This window comes from Osmia bicornis, chromosome 8 (genome assembly GCF_907164935.1).
Source record: "Osmia bicornis bicornis chromosome 8, iOsmBic2.1, whole genome shotgun sequence".
Taxonomy (NCBI): Eukaryota; Metazoa; Arthropoda; class Insecta; order Hymenoptera; family Megachilidae; genus Osmia; species Osmia bicornis.
Window position 1 is genome coordinate 10,648,576 of NC_060223.1, and position 18,189 is coordinate 10,666,764.

An 18,189-nucleotide genomic window follows, 5' to 3' on the forward strand; every position below is an offset into this window, starting at 1 on the left:
CAGATATTAACGAACCTCCCAACGTCAGTTAACAGCCGAGGATGTGATGTAGTCGAAGCAACGTTCTCGGATTGTGGTTGGCCCTCGGCACACGGCAACTAAAATTTTCGCAAACTTCGAGCTTTTAGTGGAGTTGTCATGCGAGGAATAAGTGGGAACAGTTGAGTTTGCACTTTGACCTCGCAGACTTTGGACGTTTACCGTTTTAACAGCGGAGAAGTGGCATTAGCGGAATCTGAAATCAGGATCGGGCATACCACAAACTACCCTCTTTACGATGGATTATAGTTTGCAACGAGCTGCAAGTTTATCAGCTGAAAATTTCGATACCACCGAAGAATTTTTCATCCAGGATTTTCATTTAATTTCAATATCGATGCAACGAATTTTATAGAAAATCCAACAAGTTTGGTGTAATGGATCATCTTGCTCGGCTACGGTACGCCGAGGGGGATGAAACATAACACGAATGCTTTTGTAAGAGGAACGCGAAGTAAGGGTAAGACGAAACGACTCCACGATTCTAAACGCATCGGGTTTACCTCGACAAACTTCCAGTAAATCGAACATTCCTGGAAACTTTGACAGAGACTCTCGAGTTGTCGAAGAATTTAAAAGTTTGCCGAAGCTTGGAGACGTTAACAATCACACAAGGACCTAACGCACTGGAAGCACTTTGTAGATGATGTTGAGTTTAACTTGACTTTAAATTTCAACGATACTAACAACTCTCACAACGTGTATATTTGATTAATAAAAGTAAAAAGTAAAAAGTAAAAAGTAAAGAATGGAACGACTCAATAATTTCATAGGAATCATATTCAAAAGTTGGATCGGAACGAGTTCTGGCAAGGTAGTTGACTGGGTGAAAAGGCAACGGCACGCTAGATCGTTGCTAGATGGCCTCTGCAATTCCATTTGTCCAATTTCAAAGTGAAATAGCTTATAACGTCGAAATAAAACGTTCCTCGAACCGTGTTGGCCAGGGTGCTTCACGACCGCCCAAAGTCACCAGACCAGGATATTCTCGACCGAAAGATGGCTGCTGGATATGGAAATCTCCCAGCTAACGCTCTCCGGATCCTCTGGCACGGTAATTCGATTTCGGATCGCATATTCTTTGCTGGATCTTAACGGCACGACCTCGTTCGTTACACGAACCACGCGTTGTCACAATTTCGCCACCGCGATGTCTTTTGTTGGAAACTTATCGTACGATCGGTTTATTAAATTCTCTGAAAAGATACTATATCGTAAGTTTACTGTTTCTTATCGATGTAATCTGTCGTCTTAGCGATTTGAGAAGTGCATTTTATACTTTGCAATAAATTTCAGTATACAATTGACACCATAAGTAGAATAAAGAAAGAATTATCAGCCTTAGTTTAAAGGCAAAGATTCGAAGTCTTATTTAAACTTCCCTTTTCCAATCTTCTCTCCGACGATTCATCGTCTACGAGAGAATTAGAGGAGAAGGATGGACGCGTGCGTGCATACGGATACGCGACTGAACAGACCTCGCCTTCGAGAAGAAAGAAACTTCTCTACGAGTTCAGAGGTTCCTAGACCTACGCTTCTGCTTGGTTGATGTTCATTCCCCCTGATGTTCTGTCTCTAGGGACAATGCGATGCACTCGATTGTTTCACCGGAGATTGTGAAACACGAGGAACTAGCTCGAGGGATGAGAAGGAGGCGGACAAACGAGGATTCCGGCGACGAAAGAATTTTTGTCCCTTTTTTGCTCTCGTTGCTTTCGCATTCGGTATATCCGACTAACGATAAGTCGGACGATTGTATTCCGTATAATCGGCTATTTGATCAAAATGAAGTTCTACCAATCTCAAGAGAATCTTAAAAATATCCAGACACGGATCTGGTCTGTGCGAAACTTTTCCACGAAAATCACCTGCACCACGTTCCCTGGCACGTAGGTTGAAACGTTTTAAGGACAGAAAGAACGTTACCAGGTGTCTCTATAAATCATCCCTCGCTTCCATAATGGTATTCAATCGCGCGGCCCAGCAACGCCGTTGAATTTTCGATATTTTGCGAGAACAGTTCCGGAAACGAATCGTTGGTGCGCGTTTGAAATCTTAACCAGAGCAGAAGAAAAAGGGAAGAGGTTCGCTGGTATCTAACAATAAGAGATGCGAGGCGAGAGGTCAACTTTCTGTTCGTCTACTAATCATTAAATATCGATTAAACGAATCGCTCGTTTCCGGAAGAGAACTCGGGTTCACGTTCCTGGCAGCAGGTTGTACAATAGTTGCGGCGAACAAGTTACAAGTCTCGTTACATTCAGATTAGAAGTTTCCTGGCGGAGCAATAAGCGAGCTTTGATAATGATTAAGTCTCCTTCACGGGAAATCCAGTAGCTGAAATAGTTGGAAGCAACCATCTTGCTTATTTCCTTCGTACCACCTCTTGAAAGGACTTTAGAAAACTAAGGAATTTTCACTTGCAAATTTGATACACGTATAAAGGTAATTAAAATGAAAATTTGTTGCCACGTGTAATTTGGTAGGTACGCGTTATGGACGGAAAAACGTCTATTTGACAGGTCTACGAGGTCAAAGGGATTCTTGGATGGTAGGGTCCGGTTGATGCGCAGCCATGTGGAGAAACGGGGGAAATTTTGGCAGTCTCCGGGTCGCATAAAGTGCGCTGGTAAAAACGCTTCCGTCGGGACCATATTTCACCGATACTACTTATTCCGCGGCTCGCGTACCATCGTTCTTTCCCCGAAGCCGCTTCCGTACTCGCGGAAATTATATGCGGGATTCACGCCAGTGCAAGATATCAAAGTCCACTGGCGAATTAATGCCAAATTTCCTTTTGCATCCAGTCAATTTTCTCTGATATTTCGATTCAAGTTAAATAGAAATGGTTGCAATTAAATGTTTCATCAGACAACGGAACGTTATTTTTTTTACTCTGTTGCCTTGTTAATTCAGTTTTCCAACAAAGGAAAAAGCTGATTCTATATACCAGGGGATAGCAGGAGGCTGTATGAGCAACTTCCTAACAAGGATACAACTTTTCGTTTGATTGTTTGTCATTCAACGAATTCACGCCGCTGGAAACACGTTTCGTTACCTTGTTACCGGCGTAATTCACTTATCTGGACCGGAAGCTTAATTTTCGTACACGTTAGTTTCCGTCCCTTCGAAGCAGTGGACTAACGATCGAGAATCGAATGACAATTCTTAGTGGACAGTTTGTTAACCAACAACTGGATTCTGTTTACTAGGCATGGAAACTATGCCAATTTAACAATAAGCTACCTTATCTGTGCAAACGAGATTTATTTGCTGGAAAACTAAAACTTCCTTTTAAGTGTATCGACAATACGGCGAGCAGTCTGAACAGGAACGACCATTGTAAATTTGCAATTTACTCGGCTTCCCATTTCTACCTAGCCTTTATGCAACGTTGATTCGCGTGGTTACACGCGATATTTTTTTCGCGCAACGCAACGGTTAGTTGCGAAAACACGGGGACGACTGTTCTTTTCATTTTCATTCTCGTTTTCATTTGCACAACGAGATCGTGTTTGCTCGGTTATGTGATTTTCCGTTGCTCGTTTTCAACTTGCAACTGGCCGATGTTAAAAAATTCTAAAGTTTCGTTTGAAAAATATGTATATCGAGTCTAACGTTCTTCTTCTATTTATCAATCACAACGAGGTATCGCGTTTGAAATGTTCCAACTATCAGCGTCTGTAAATTTCCTTCGGGAAGCGAGTAACAAGGAAAGACGTGTTTACACGAGGAAATCGGGACGCTGGGCGTCACGGGCGAGTTGTAAGGCGTACCGCAAAACCACCGACCCAACGACTAGCAGGATACCTTATCTCATCTGGCCACTGTTAAATTATCCAGACCGGGAACGAGTCTCTGTTCCCTCATCGTGCCGCCTGAAACTCTCGCGAAACAGGGGATAACAGATCAAAGGACGAGGGTAGTTACATAGTTGGATAGGAACACAAGGATGGTCGGTCCAATTCGGACTAACCGCTCTACAGATATTCGAAATGGAACTGGAAAGAGAGTTCGACATTTCTAGCTGTTGTTTGCTACATGTAGTTGGATCGGGTGTCTTCGGGTCTAAGTAAGGAAGTTGTTTCGTTCGATGTAGGTTAGAGAGATTGATGTTAGAATGGGTATTCCTGTTTGATTATTCACTTCTAACTTGAGATACCGTAGCAATCACAGTGGTGTTAAAAGTATATGGAGGAAAGAGAGGGTTGAAACTGAACCTAGTGAAATATCGTCGAGACCTACGTGCTCAATTTCGGATATATCATTCGCGACTACTTACAGAGCTCTATTTCGCGAATCCCGTAATTCTTCGACCATCTCGGCTAACGTACTTCTCGATCGAGGGACGCAAGGAAAATACTTTCCCGACAAATGTGCAGTTCTCGTGCTGACGGCGAATAGAACGAATCGAGAGGGGATATCCTTTTCCTGCCAGGTGGCCGGGGCTGCAATTAGCTCTCCATATCCTCCCTAACCCCGCCGACACTCGTTTCTCTTTTTTCCAATTCGGCTTACGAATTTCCTCCGATCCACCTACCTCCAATTGCGGCTTCAACGACGATTAAACCATCCCGAAAACTATTGAAAAATCATCACGAATATGGAAAAAAGTTATTCATTCGAATAGTACTTTTAATACCTTCAAGTATCCGTATACAATTTTGAGCCGCTTCAACGATTCGCACCCTTTTCAACGACACCGCAAACAGCAAACCTTCGTTTGTAAACGGCGGCTTATTCATCAATCCGTCATTCTCTGTCTACTTCACCCGGAACTCTCTGAATGCCACCCTTTCAATAGGGACGAACTGCAGAAGCAACCTGTCGAGCATACTTCGACTTAAATTCGTGGGAAAACGGTTTCAATGACTTCGACGAGAGAGGTCCCGATGACTTTCGAATAATCTCGAGCATCCAGAAACACTCGGCCCTGTTACAAGAGCCTAGCTACCCCTCTCCGAAAGCAAAAGAGCACTTCGCCACGATATAACGACCGCTTGAAAATCGATACTTTTGATATTCCACTGGAATCAACCGCTTCACCCTTCCCTCATTTACGACCCCGGTGTAATTAATGCCTGCATATTTATGAATGGATACGGTTAATGTTCTCTCCTTTTCCTCTTCTATCCTACCGTTGCGTTGTCACCGTAGTTTGTTCTGTCCCGGACAAATTTACATATTGTTTACAAGCAAATATGATTTTGATTGTTAGAATCATTAGCGTGATTGGTATTCGATACTGGTTAAACCGACGTGTCTGCCTCTGTGACAATAGCACTCTCACCAAATGTATCGGTATGCATATAAATAAACTGAATTTGAAAGAAAGAAAAATATTTCGAAACAGAAGATTTATGAAAAGCCAGTCGAATTTTCAAAGAGTTTGCGTAGAGAGAGAGAAAAAAAAGAGTCTCGTATAGTGGATAGACCGAGTTGGTAGCTGCAAATAGGCGTTAAAAATGTTAAGCCAGGATTATACAGGACACTTATTGCTCGCAACTTTTATCTGACACTTATGAGCACACCGTCGGAGATCGTAGTCGTGGAAAGTGGTTGATATAAATCATCTCTAGGCGAAGTAGAAGCATTGGAAAGCCGAGCTTAAAACCCGCAGCTCGTGTTTGGAAGCGCGCGACGACACGCGACAGGGTAAAAAGAAGAAAGGCAATTTCGTTCTTGTAAATTCGAGCTTAATTAAGCGAGTACATTATAACCGAGCAATTTGTACGCTCGAGCTAACGCAGTTTCTCTTCCATTATACGTGAGAGGACAAGGAAGAATGTTTCTGACCTTTTACTGTTTGAATGTGTCACCTAACCGAAATATTTTATGCAAATAAATCTTATACGAATTAGCACTTTGTAAAGGTGGAAAAGTTTCACTCCTGCCTCGTTTATGTTAGACTTATACTACTGGCACAGACACGCATTTAGCATTATTCGATCAACGGAAATGGTTTTATGAATTCTGAAATATTCAGAAATGTACTCGTATACAGTGCGAATTAGACTCAAGTGGCTTATCGTTAGTAATGTTATTAAGTGCTCCGGCTGATTCGAGGTTTACTTATACTACTAGCGGTACTATTTCATTAGTGGCTATTTATCGACCAGGAGTGAAACCGTTTGCTGAATTTATTTAACAAAGTTCACAATGAAGAGCTTGCATTATAAAATTTTATTCATAGCTTCAAAATTAATCCTTTGTTTTATTGAGACCTTACTTGTCGTGTCAGCATGGTTGTACGGGTAGATATAGTGTTTCAACGTTACCTAATCGTATTAACTGTAAATCCTAGTGTAAATTGTAATCCCCTTAAACGGAGTTACATAGAATTTAACAGAGATAGTGTATCTTCGGTATGCTATTTAATAATTCATCCTAAACCGGGAGCTTTACCGTTAACTAACTTGGTAATACATTTAATGTTTATTAATAAAGCACAACGCAGTAATTTAATTGTGCTTTGAAAGGGTAATTCGTGTAATTCAATATTCTTTTAAAAGTGATTTATACTACCGATTCAGTATCCAAGAATAAAATGCTCGTAGGTATTTAAATTTACTAGCTCAGCGTGGAACAATATTTAACCGGTGCGGTGTCACGATCATGACTGGTAGCTTAGACTTGATTTAAGCTCGATTCAGTGTAACGATTTAGTCGGCAGAACCGTCACATGCCGTAACGTTTGCGCTCCAGTCACGCTTCGGGGCTTTGAATAACATTTGGACGTAGACCGGTACCGTAACTGGGCCGCGAACGTAAACCATGCCTAAGAGGTCGTTTGCCGGTTCAATTTGGAAACGTGCAATGTAGGAAAATTTCCCGACTCTATTCGTCGCAGAGATTTACCACGACACGTTATGACGCGTCATGACGGGCCGAAACTGTACAAGTTCTTCATTCACCGAATATCTGCTGCAACTAGTATCTCGATTTACCCCGAAATTATCCTCTGTCGCGTTTTTCCTTCTCGAAATCACTGAAAATACAATTTTCGAATAACAGACTCGGTTCCCAGGAGGTTGTGACTTTTGATTTCAAACGTTTCGCTGGGATATTTCAATTTCATGCTCGCGTCACTTCGTCGGCACAAGGCTTATCAAAAACCGAACTCTTTTGAATCGCGAGCCAGCCCGTTTCCATCCGTTTGCTACCCGAATGGAGGTTCCAGAAACGTTAAATAGCATCGATTCCCGAACTACCGACAAAGGATGGAACGAGGTCGACGGTGTCCGCATAAAAGCCATCAAAAGCAACATCGTTCTAAATCCAGCCCGGTCGAAACCTTTACCATAAATACTATCGGTTCCCGATGTTCCTATCAACTGTGCCGATCCGGCTGTGTACGTTAACACGTTTACTGTGTGGAACGAAATAAGTAAAAATAATATTAATATATCGTTCTTGCGTCATCTATCTTTCTTATGCCTCCAAGGAGTAAGAGGTAGCAGTGTACCGCGTGGTTCATAGCGACCGTTCCATGGCGTCTATAATTGGTGTTAGAGCAGTGCTCGTTATAAATCTTCGATACGACTGGCGGTCCTCCTATCAGGGGTGGAGCAGACGTCGTGAAATGGTGACAACGTGGAAACGCGATCGTTGGCCGGTCGGTGATTATTATTTTAATGGGCGGCTTAATTCAGCACGAGGACAAAGGCCAGCCCCGAAATCGACCGGCTATCAGTTACCGGAGCGTCGATAGCACTGGGTCAAATATATATTCGAAATATATCCTCCCTCGTAGCGACATTCTCGCGGTGGCGAGCAGATATATCGAGGAGATCCAGCTCCGACCGGTCCATTGTGCGGACGTTCGCCCCGTCCGTTATTGCTCGGTTCATCCCTGGCATCCTCGTTTCTCCTCTATCTATGTATTGTATATCTCATATACAGACGCGTCATCTGCGATTTACTCGGGCACAGATCAGACCAGGAAATGTTCCTCCACTAGGGGGCACGATTACGCCGGGGGTGTGTCCGAAGGACAGCACTTGTTTTGTTCGGTACGTGCGACGTTTGCCGCGGGGGAGTCATGATAATCATGTTATTAAAGCGCAACACATATTCGACTGTAAACGATATTACAATTCACAGTGAGTCAACGACACTCTTTAATTGTCTCTGGAAGATTTCTATCGGTTTAATAACCAGTCAAACAATTTCTTTTTTTCTCTGTTTCCCAGCAGTAAAACGAGGGGTTGCGTTCCCCACGAGAGTAGGAAGGGGTCGAGGGGGACAAGGGGGTTAATGAATTAAATCGATACGAACAGAATAGCTGGCAACGATTGAAAGTTCAGCAACCGCCACCCGTTCTGCTCCCACTGTTCGAGCCGGGTCAGTGTGACCGCTTCAACGTCGAGAACCGATCGGCGCGGTGCCGCGAAACGGCGGTTATCGCGGCCGATTTTGGTACAGAGAGGTTTTGATAAAGTGGCTGGTGAATTATTGACGCGGAGAAAGCGGGCAACGAGCGGTCGTTCCGTAGAGAGAGGAAAAAAAAAAAAAACTCGACGTCGCAATAAAACGTCGCCGGCTCTCGTTTCCGGTGATGGCCCGGGAAACGGTGTCGGCCGACACGGTCCGCGAACAAACGCGCTCGGCACCGCCCGTGTGATTCATTCTCGCTGATAGGAAACGTTTGCCCGAACACCGGAACCGGTTAACGAATGTTAAAAATGATCGACACTGCCGGATGCCATAACACGACCCTGTACTCGACGTTTTTCGACTGAGTGCCACGACGATCTGTCAATCTGAACTGCCAGGAAGAAATCCTTTTCTGCCACTAGTTTTATAAAACAAAAAATCGACGTTGCTCGACTGTGTCACGATTTCTTGTTAACCTATGGTTTTTACGTGACGGAAAATCGCAACATTTTCTCTTATAACATCACGAAGAATGTAAACGAAGCATGACGCGAGCGTACGAGGTAACCTTAGCTTAAAAAAGCTTAAGAAATGTTTTGGATACAGTAAAAAAGTTTCGAATACAAAATGTTAGGATCCCATATTTCAGTATACCGTAAAACAATAAACGTGTTTTAAACGTGTTTCTGTGTTTAAAACATACAAAAATAAAAATAAAAATGATGTTGAGCAAAATAACAATTCGATACCTGTGTTGTCCGAATTCCTGGGGTAATGTTTGTAAAAATTTCCGACAAAAAACATCTCTATCTATCGCGGCAGTAGTACTGGCGTATAATAACGGAGACACGATGCTGGAACCGATGAACCAAGCACACTGGAATATCGATACGAATACTGAAAGTTCTGCACGATCGTTGGAATTTTGCCGTTGACAAGAAGCTTTCGATATGTCGCTTAATGGCGTCGGTATCGTCAGCCAACCGACCGACGACTGTTACTGCGTGCAACTTCGGCAAATGTACTGTTGTTACGGTCCCGAAGTTTTGGGGAGTTTGTCAGTATCGATGTTCAATGAGCTGTATCACCTAATTGCACCGCGGAACCATCGGATTCTACGTGTCTGTAATGCGGTCTACCGCGATACGAGTCTCCTATATCGGCTGTTTTTCGTCAATTCCTTCACTGTCTGACTAATCGTTCGCTATACTACTTGCAATCGGAAAAAAACTAATTTACCACGGTGCGTCTGAAGATAACGATGCAACCGAGTAGATATTGATTCTATATGCAACAAAAAGCATGATATGTTTTCTCAATTGAACTTTCATCATGAGTCGGAAAATACGTGAGTCTTCGTCGTAATGACAAGGAACGCAAACGATCAACTTTTAACGATGCAACGCGAGAAGATTTCGAGCCCTTTGAATTTCTCGAAGATGTTCGAACTTTCAGTTAAAGAGTGGCTCGCGTTTCGACTCGGAATCGCAAATTGAAGTACTATCTGGAGGAGGGCATCTGTCGAGTACCTGGAATCGGTTGACGGTACCCGAAGAGGGTCAGAGGATGAAAGCGGAACATGGTTGAGTAGAAAAAGAGGAACTGCCCGAAAGAAAAAGAGGGCCAAGAAGTCGAAGAGACCGAACAAGCTCTCGCTAATTTTAATAACTGAGATTTTCAGTAAGTCATTAATGAATTTGTCGAGCACCTTGTTGAGAATAGAGGGTGAGATGAGGGCCAGAGGGTAGCGCACCGGGTGATTCAGTTCGTTCCACTGCTGATATTTGTGAATTAATGATATCCATTGATTAGTTGTCAAAAGACAGTTATTATCGGACAAAATTTTACTTACAGATATTCCTAATTAATATTATCATAGTTTGCAGTTATATTTGTTTTAAGGCCAGTCGTGAAGATAAACGTTCGATTACCCAGACAATGTTAAACTGATCAAGATAAGAGATTTACCCTCGTATAGTTTGTCGCTCGAAGGAATGAATGTAACAAGAGGGATGAAATAGCGATCCTAATGTATCCTACTTCCTCCAAGAAATTTCAAATCAAATAAAAAACGAAAAGATTCTATTTCAATAGCTTCCATTCTTCTCAATTCACGAATCACTTTTCCAAATGATCCGTTCGTGATTTTCATCATTAGTGGAACATTTATGATCCTCTCGAATCCCGCTGGGTCGAGCTATTGTTTCCGATCAAACGATTAATCACCACAAGCGAACGCGGTTAAACGCTCGAAAGAGAAATTAAATTTCCAAGTCGACTGCAGTTAGAATTAATCGTCGCGTCGTCCAAATCGTTGTCCCTTTTCGCGCTCGATCGCTGCCTGTCGTTTGCAAAAGACATCGAAGAAAGTCTCCCTTCCAGAAGAAGAAGAATAAGAATAAGAATGAGGAGGAGAAGAAGAAGAAGAAGAAGAAGAAGAAGAAGAAGAAGAAGGGGAAAATTGGAGGGTGGTTGGTTCGAAAAGGAACGATGGCTGAAAGAGTTTGCATAAATTCATTTCCATGGAATCCTTTCGTAGTACACGCCAGATCTACGATTATATGAAATGGGCTTGAATTATGATCGATTAAAGGCGGCTCTGCGAGAAATGAATCAAACGGTTGGAAGGAGGAATACATGCATACACTTGCGACTTTGCAAATGCGTGAATGGGTGATTTGAACGTTTCAGACGAGAAATTTCAGTCAGAAATTATTGAAAGGATTTTAATTATTATTCTTTAGAGCCGTGTATGCAAAGAAATTGCTACGAATTAATTTTTCATTCATAATTTGATCGAATCTACGTTGAAATTACTTCTTGTTTTCCGCGGACAATAATCACATAATTTACATGATTCTTTTTATAGGTAGTTAGAGTTTTACGTGATATTAATTTACGTGGTTTTTCGACAATTCATATTTGTGTCAATAAAAGAAACTTTAGTGTATTGTGTTTCTTCGTCCCGATAGTGTATCGCGAATTATTGCGACGTTAAAAAAATAAAATACGGACGCAACGGCGAATCGAGGCAAAACTACCCTTCGGTTCGTTAGTCGCCGGTCGTTCTGCTGAAAATCTGCTCGTTTATTGCACCCTCTTAGACGCAACGAACCCGAACCGGCTGCAATGCTCCGGTTCAACTTCTTTTCCTTTTTATTTAGCTAGTCGAAAGTTCTGTGGTCTAACCCCTTTTTTCGGCAATGGGGTGAGAATCCCTTCGACGCGTTTACACCCGTTCTTTTTCAATAAGAAGCCAGTAACCGTGTTTCGCGTACAAATATAAAATTCAGCGTGTAATTTAAAATAGTAACAATGATATTAATTGGAATGGTGAGTTCTCTTTATTTTTCATTGTTCGTTTATTAATGAAAGAGTAGAATTGAATCACTGTGCAAACGGACAAATTTAATTGAATGAACGAATTCAACGAACCGACGCGAAGAATTCTACAAATTAATTAAAGGAACTTTGCATGAAATTGCTTAATAATTAGTCCTCATTCTATATAAGTTTGTATTCAATTAACGACGCTGAAAGTTTATCGTTCGTTAAGAAAAACGTCCGGATTCTAATTTTAAATACAAGTTGCTTATTTTAAGAGTTTGATTAAGCTTTTAAGGCTTCGAAAACTTCTTTAAAACCTTTGTTTCTCTCTCTTTGAAGCTTGTTCACTTTTGATCATATGATGGAGTATTATAAGCGAACAAACGTGTAAGGATTACACTGTTTCGAAGTTAAAGTAAAAAGTAAATAGTCTAAAAGGAAAGAATTCCAGTTGCTGAGGATTTTAGTTCTTCGCTCTGTAATGTCTTTAAATTTATCTTTATAGCTTGACTTTTTTTTTCCATCGGATACAAGATACTACCCCAACAAAATTGCGATAAAGAAATTGAAAAGTTGCATCTGTTTTTTTCGTGCCATCTTTCTCGCGTGCATTAACGTTGAACGATAAAAAGTACATAAACCAGAAGGAAGAAATAAAAGAAACACGAAAAGGAAGAGTCTGAAAGATAAGAGAAAAGCGATGAGTTCTCGATAGACGGCATTTCGTGGGTACTTTAATGTCCTCTTTCCAGCCATTATGGTATCGAGTTTTATTGGTCGTGTCCTGGAATCCTGCGGTTATGCATTCACAGTTGAAGATGTTCATTTTGAATGTCATTTGATAGGCTTTACTGTTACGAGAACAAGAATAAGGATACGTGAGAGCAGCACCATGACTTTTACGATCGTAAAGATGAAGTGATAAAACCGACTCTCGTCCCGTTGATTTTACCATGACAAACTCTCATCCGATAGAGTAATCGGGACAATTGTGCCAATGTGATACGTTGTACATATACAGGTTGCGAATGTTTTCATCAATCAGCAGGGAAACAAAATTGTAAATACTAAGGTATTCGCGTGACTTTCGTCGCTGTTATCCTTTAAAACATCAACGAACTCGGTGACAAAGTGTCTGTCGAATAGCCGTGGTTGCGATAAGAAGTTTTCCTTCAGCCCCGTTTCGGCTAATCCGAGTTTCGCGCGAATTTTCCACCGTTAAACTTCGCCAACGGCCAAAGTCAATGACGATTGAAACTGCCGGGTTAGGTTGAAAGCTTCTTATCGGGGATTTGTCTGATTTTAATGCGCGCCAAAAGCGGCCCTCGCAATATTTCATCGTACTCCTGGTGCGAAACGGGATCGAAGAAGTGCTTATCGCTTTTTTCCTCTTCTTCTCTTATTTCGAAATATAATTCTTCCTCAACCGACCAGAGTTTCTCTCGAGCTTTTATAAAAATGCTATTTCGACTGATTTATGTAGGGTGTTTAGTAAAAGAAAGCCCGGTAAAAGAAAATTTAAAAATACATATTTTATCACACTTATGATAAGAAAAGATAAAAGGAAACCATTCTCAATTTTACTTTCCATCGTATCTGGAATAGTGCGATATTCCAATAGAAATCTGTCAGGCTGATTTCAAAGATCCTTCGTCTTTCTTTCTCGCACGAGCGACATAGTCGAGATATATGCAGAATTTCACCTAACCAACGTGTTACGACTGATTACAGGAGCGGAAGTCGCGCGTTCGAGCGAAAAACTAACCACTCGTGATGTTGGCGTGATTCAACTCGATCTCGATCGTGTCTGTTGGATTCTGGGTCACACTCGCGCAAGTTCAAAGAATCAGAAGAAGAATGTTGATTGTCGAGGTACCCGTGTGGTGAACCGTGTACCGGAAGACAAAGTTAGGATGAACACACACACACACACACATCCCAGTGCCAGGATAAGAAATCAGCAAAGAAGAAATGCAAATATAAGTGAAGATTTTTCTATCGAACGACGAGTCAAAGTGAAATTTGAACGAGCAAAGAGAACATTGTTACACAAATCGCAATCATGTACCAAGTTAATAAAATTTTTCGATTTTTTTAAACATGTCGCCTTATTCTGACCCTCTTATTGCCTAAAAGAGTAACTTAACTCTTACCTTGATAAGGTAAAACTTTTTCATTAAAGTTTCAGCTATCAAGATTTATTAAGTACCTAGCTCGAGATCTTCAGAAACCTCAAATGAAACGCTCTCCTCTTTTGTTTTAGAAGGGCAAGGAAATTGAGATGGTTATTCAAGTTTTCATGAAGCTCTTCTCAAACACGAACTATCGTTCGTTCGACGTGATTACAGATTGGCAAAATAGAGAGAATATTAAACGTTGAAGATATTTACATATTCGATGTGGTTTCCATTTGGAGAGCTGAATGTTGGATGAAATAGAAAAAGTGTTTCATTTCAATAATTTGATTTGTTACTCGATCTTTCTTTCGATCGTTTTGGTATAGCCTGGGCAGGTTCTCGAATTATAGAAGACGAATGGCCCCCACGTGGGTTGCTGTAATCTCTGCAAAACAAGCAGGGCCAACGAAATAACGGAGAGGCACGGGCAAACTTCTGTTTCGGGGACGAATGTTTAATTCTTCGTTATCGTTCAATCGTGATGAATTTGCGTTTCTCGTCGTGGGACCTCTGCGATGCTCCAACTTGTAAGATACATTTTCAAAGAATCCTACGATTCGCTTGAATAATGTTTCTATCGACCCATTCTGAAACCACCATTTCTAGGTTCTCAAATTTAAATTCCCCGAAAACTCTCTCATGTTCTTGCAAAATTATTTCGTAATGCGTGTTAATTTAAAAGATTGAAGCATCTTTGTATGATACACTTAGCCTTAAGGCTTAGAGACACGTTCTGGATCAAACATCAGGGGGTGGTAAATCCACTTTTCATCGGTGCATCCTCGTCACAGAGGGAAAATGGCTGCAAGGATGCAAGCGAGGTTAATTGCAATGAGCCGCGTAACCAAGACCGGTGCTCAGAGGCAGGTCACGTGACACGTGGTCCGGAAACGCGACGTCGTCTTCATAATCCAGCAGCCACCATCTCCGGTCGTAAGGTACGAAACGTTTTGGTCTCGTGGTTCCGGTCCGTGAGGTAACGACGGAGCTGTGGTTTGAATGTCAAGTAAGCAGGTGCCTTTAGAATTCTCCAGTGGCTTTTCAACGGGAACGAGACCTTTCATTGTCCTTTACCCAATTTCTTACTTCTTCGGCAAACTTATGTGCGAATAATCGAATAGATTCAATGCGTTTTCAATTTATGTTCTGACTTTGAGCCAAATTTTTAGAATTTTACTCCAATGTGTTAATCGGTACAGCCTGAATGCTCTGATACTGTTTTTAAGTAGTATAAGTCCGCGGATGGTCAGGCAGCGCGTAAAAACAGTTCCCTGCTGTATAATATTCCATATACACGTGTTTACAACATTTCTGTGGCTCGTATAAAATATAAAATGGATAAATTCATGTAAAAGTCAGTGAAAAAGATCCAATATCCGTCCCATTACCTTCGCAGAATCCAAAAACACAGATTCACGCGTTTCAAGATATTTCTCCGCGTTTTCGTCGACTCACCGATAAGAATTGAAATATTATTGAAAATTGATTACCGTCGAGGCATTATGGATGAGAGAACGTTCACCCTCGAAGACAGCAGGTGCACGATGATGAAAAACCATCTGAGATTGAAATTCAATTCGTTTCCTTTTTATTTTCTTTCTTATCAAAATTCCATTTTATAATCGACAGCGTCCAACCTCTGTTGCGGATGATATAACAATTTTTGCAAAAGTTGTAAATTCTGCATCTTTACTTGAAAGATATTCTATGTCAGATCCTGTTGACACGTCAAAGATGCTCGGCCATAGCTGTCGTTCCTCTGCTGAAACGCGAGTTGAAATTTCAAGGATCGAGCATCGCGTTGAAGAACGCGGACGATGGAAAACGGTTTCCTCGAGACGTTGCTTCGAGTGGCAGTTAAGTAAATGGGATCGATTGTGACAAGGGCGGGCTGCTTCGGTGATCGCGTCGAACTTTTCTAGCGTATTGCCGCTAAGAGATGTAGTGGCGTCAGGAGAGCGTTCTTTTCCCCGAACGGGTACACAAGGTGGTACCCTCTCGAAGCTGGCAGAAGAAGAAGAAGAAGAAGAAGAAGAAGAAGAAGAGAAAAAAAAGCATTCGATTCGGTTCGAAATCTACCCAAGGGACCGTCTGGTTTTCTTTCGTCGACAGTTGAACCCCGTTCGCGAATTTCTACCGGCTCCTCGATACACACGCTTCGGATGATCAATGGAGCCTGGAAAATGGCAGTTCGCCTTCCCTTTCGCGCTTGGACCTGGTCCAGCCGGCTGGTTAAATATTTATCGGGGTTTTAAGCGTCTACCTTTCATATAAAATGCATTTCGTGACCCGTCAGCGTCTCCGTACTCCACGCGAAACCAACTACCCGTTCGTAAAGTTTGAAAACGAAAAATCTTTTGACTTTCCTTTCACTTAACCGTTTGATAAATTATCCATGGAATCATCATACAGAATATCATCCTTCTACATATAACGAATTTCCAACCTTATGGTGAGGATTTTAAATCATTCTGGAAATGGGTTCGCAGAGCTGGTCGTAAAGTAGAAAGCAGCGTTCAACTTTCGAAATGGTAAAAGAATAAAGGTATATCACTTCGAAGGGGTCCTGTTCGATGCGTACGAGATAAATTGCCGAAAAAAGAGATTATCTCGCATACCGTTCGGTCGTTTAAAGGGTGAGAAGGTAGAAACACGGAGAGCAGAGTGGACCGTGTTGACCGTAAGTCGTCTGGAATTGCGGCGTGAGAAGCGAAACGTGGCCGGCATATGGGACACGGGGAAATATTGCGTGAAGGTATTCGCATGAAATAAGAGACATCCAGTACGATTCGATGCTCTACCGAGTACATTTTTAACGGATATTGATACTTCTTGCTGACAGAAAGACAGAAAATATAGTCAATATATTCCCAATTTTGTAGCCGTGATGCGATTCTGGATCTTATTTTCATGATGATCTTTCATTTTTCAAAATTTCATAAAGTTTTTTTAATCTAGAACACGGAGGGACTATAAAGCAATCCAACAATATCCCATGGTATCAACTTCCCTTTACGAGCAAGCGGTTTGCTACTACTCTGAATCGAACAAGGGCCAGTTCGAAACTGACCAACAAGGCTATTTCGAAACTCGGTTGTATTTTAAGATTAACACAAGTTGTTGCTTTCGGGTAACCTTTCTGCGGCTTTAGCAAACGGCTCACCACAGATTTACTCGTCGACTCAACGAGATTCGTGGCTGTTTATCGGTGCGAAAGTCAGCTCGATGCAATTACGAAACCGTTTAAATCTTTGAAATTCTATTCGTAACTTCACATTGCACAATCTTCGTGGAATCGATATTGAACAAGAGGAAAATCATTTTTCGCAATTCTCTATTCAACGTTTTCGAAATTCACCGTAATCAATTTTAACGCGAATTAACGTGAATTACTTGATCTACCGATTTAAAGAATGGAGGTGTACCAGCGTGCGGAAATGCGAATTGAAATGAAAATCTAATTTCAAGTATTATTCATGGAATGGCTCAAGCTGGTCGTTGATCAATGAACATTAAACATCAAAATATGAATCACGTTCGGGGTGGAACGATTCTGTATTTGTCGCTATGCTGCGTTTTCGAGTAATAGAAAATCGGTTCATGAAATATGCAAAACCGACGGGTAAATTATTCCACGCAATTTTCGAAGCTTTTGTTACGGAGCGTCAATCACGCAAATGCTTCGGTTACGCTTCTTAATAAAGCATCGGCGGTGCTCACGTTTCGACGCGTTCAATAATATCATTAAATAATGATGTTATCTTCAATTATATTGTTTGTACATTTATGGTGATTATTTGCTGCAGTGCTGATTAAACATTCTTTAATTAGAATAATTAACGGGCGCGTGATAAATATTCGACGGCGATAAAATATTCATTCTGAATGATAAATTAACGGATGCGCGCATACTCTATGTTTATTTTTGTAAACACGTCATTTGGAATTATAATTTGTTTCGCATCGGTACTGGCTAATATTTCATGCAATTGCGGATTATAATTGAAATTTTATGGTAAAAGATCTTCAACGATCGTATTCAGTCTGTTTTATCACACTACGTGACTCAGCTTGAAATGTTTTCACGAGCTCGATGTTGAAAATTGACGAGAGATTCCCAAAGAACGATTGTCCGCCTAACGATCACGCGTTCCCGCGGAAGAAACGCTTCCGGCGTCGTTAGGGTGTTTTCCTACTTGGCTGCCAGGTCAAGGAAAATTGAAGAGCCCCGCGTGAACGATGAAGAAAAAAAAAAAAAAAAGAAAGAAAG